Raw genomic sequence first — 2,731 nt, forward strand, 5'->3', positions numbered from 1 at the left:
CATATAAAATCTTGATTATGAATGCACTAATAAATTAAAACATTAACATTGAACTTTTTTTGTGATTATGATTAATCAAGTCAATCTGTTGTGAATCACTTCACTCAGGTCATGATGAACCATTCTTCCTGCTGCTTAGCTTGGCTTATTTGCCATTAAGATAGCTGATGAACATGGATAAATGTTTGAGTCAGTCCACATCATTAAGTGATTCAAAATCCAAAGTTGACTAAAGACCAAGTAAGTACACACCAGCTAGAAAACACGGAATAGTGAACTTAAGAGAATAAAAATGGCATCAAAGTATACAAATGGTAGCAAGCATATGCTTAATTATTTTGATTATGAGGGGGTCCTTGGAAATTCTTCTCCCACACAAAGGGTCCTTGGCACAAACAGTTTGAGAACCCCTGCTCTATACAACCAATATTCATCTAATGTTGTGCTGGATGCTGGTGGTCAAATAGTTAGCAATCTGGGATTCTAAAGGGAACACAAAAAGTCCTGACACCCTTCAAAAATAATTATATTGATTGGACACACACAAAACAAAATATGATAAAAATACATTTTGACTGGACTAACTCTTTATGGCCACCTATTCACCTGATCCAAACACTCTCCTCCCCCCCTTGGTCGGTCTACCTGTCTCTGCCCACGGCAAATGTAGATTGGGGGACTAACAGAAACACTCATTTGGGAATGCCACCAACGGACATAAAATAGCCAGCTGCACTACAGAACCTGGTCTCGGTCCTACTCCAGTAGGTATAGTCGAATCCTTTCCACTTTTAACCCGACATTAATCTCCCCTGTAGTAATTCAAATACTTTTTTAAGTTGTGTCTTTGAAATAGGACACCTGGAATATGGCCTTGCTTTTAACAACACATATGTTGCACACAGCATGGCTTTCACACATGTCCTGAGTTATTTTGTCACATCATCATGCACTTTCTCTAAAATTAACACAGCGCAAGGCACTATAAGTGTGCGATGCAATATTCACATGCTAGGGGTGGTAGTGCAAGGTAAGAGCATGTTATCTACTTACATAATCATGCAAGACTGTCTTTAATAGTGACTCTGGATCTGAATTCTGTGATCTGCCTTTAGCAGAGACAGAAACTTCAGTAACACGCATACTGAAGTACCTGGGTGGTACTAAAGCAAGGTTATATTTGCAATGTAGCCGGTAGTATATGTAAACAAATGTACATGAGCGCCTGGTCAAAAAGAAAGTCTATTCTATGCATGTCAAGCAAATTACAAATTAATTAAAATAATATGTTACACCAATGCCATCTATGACTACCTCAAATTCATTCACTGACAAATTCAACTTATTTTTGTAAAATGAGGCCCTTGCCCTATCACAAAATATTAATGAAAGTGAAACAAATCATATTGCTTAATGAAATATGAGCATTTCTACTTACTGCAATATGGGCAGAGTCCACCACTCTTCCTGCATTTCTGTTTTTTAGGACCCTTTCCCCCCACTTCCTGTCCAGGGTCACTTTTTTGGCCGCTACTTTCTTTTTTTGGGAGATGGCTGCGAAACAAGAGCTGCAGGTTTTGCGGCTCACCTGTGTTAGTAAAAGTATACCAAAGTGAGACATCAGATCCACAATGCAATTCAGAATATTGACACAGGATTATTATTATTATTATCATACAGTGAAAGTGGCAGATGTAGGAGACACCCAGGCTAAATCAATGTTGCCTATGGCATTTGGTGCAAAACAAGCAATCAAAATTGATATCAACCAGATGCCTTAAATTATCACTGTTTTGTAACACAGAACACTTATCATACAGGGTCGTTTAGTAGGAGTATACTTTAGTGTCCAATTGACCTAATAATGAGAAACATTTAAAACCACATATTTGAATATTGGACATAATGCTCTATTCGACTTTCCCTCACCTGGTTAGGTGCTTGGCAGGAGGGGCAAGGCCTGAACTTCTTTCGAGACATTTTGAAATCTACACCACACACACACACACACACACACACACACACACACACACACACATTTTCTAGAGTGCACTTAAGACAGTGTAAACAAACACAACATAACTTATTGGCATAATTGCTTTCTACCAAAACAATGAGAACGATTGAGCAGCTAACTTTAAGGTTAACTGTTTAGTGTTTAGTGTCACTGCAACAATAACCATGCACTTATATCAGTCTCTATGCCATGAATTTTCTACAGTACAGTAAATGATTGACTGATTCATATATATATATATATATGAATCAGTCAATCATTTATGACAGGATTACTTATTACATTATTTATGTATATATGAATTATTATTATTTCATATTGAAAAATGTTGATGAGATTGTTAATACAATGGATTTTTAACAATTAGGCTGTGAAACAAACCAATCTGGCAACACCGTTCTTCATTCTGAACAATTATAATGTTGGATAGTTGAGGGCTATGTAATAAAAATCTGAAAATCTTACATTCCCCTATGATTGTACCTTACATGATAATATGCGACAAAAATGAACTTGAATTCAATTAACTTAGCTAACTTTGCTAGCTTGCACATTTGGTGCAGTTCAAGCTATATTTTTTATAATGTCTTCTATCATTTCTCGTCATAAGAAAGGGCCACCTTACAAATCTAAAGTTTCTAAACACAATTTCTTGTCCTGATCCAACCGTTTTTGATGTGTAAATGTAAGAAGAGTATCCATCTCTATTAATGA

The 2,731-nt window shown here is 36.4% G+C and overlaps 1 long non-coding RNA gene across 1 annotated transcript; it reads right to left on the reverse strand.

The window, feature by feature from the left end:
* Nucleotides 1–1,436: 1,436 nt before the first annotated feature.
* Nucleotides 1,437–2,221, reverse strand: LOC123965862. Its single transcript, XR_006823797.1, has 2 exons — nucleotides 1,930–2,221; nucleotides 1,437–1,588 (listed from the first exon to the last, which is right to left on the reverse strand). It is a non-coding gene; the product is annotated as an uncharacterized LOC123965862 (long non-coding RNA).
* Between the last annotated feature and the right edge of the window lie 510 nt (nucleotides 2,222–2,731).

This window comes from Micropterus dolomieu, unplaced genomic scaffold (genome assembly GCF_021292245.1).
Source record: "Micropterus dolomieu isolate WLL.071019.BEF.003 ecotype Adirondacks unplaced genomic scaffold, ASM2129224v1 contig_11523, whole genome shotgun sequence".
Classification (NCBI taxonomy): Eukaryota; Metazoa; Chordata; class Actinopteri; order Centrarchiformes; family Centrarchidae; genus Micropterus; species Micropterus dolomieu.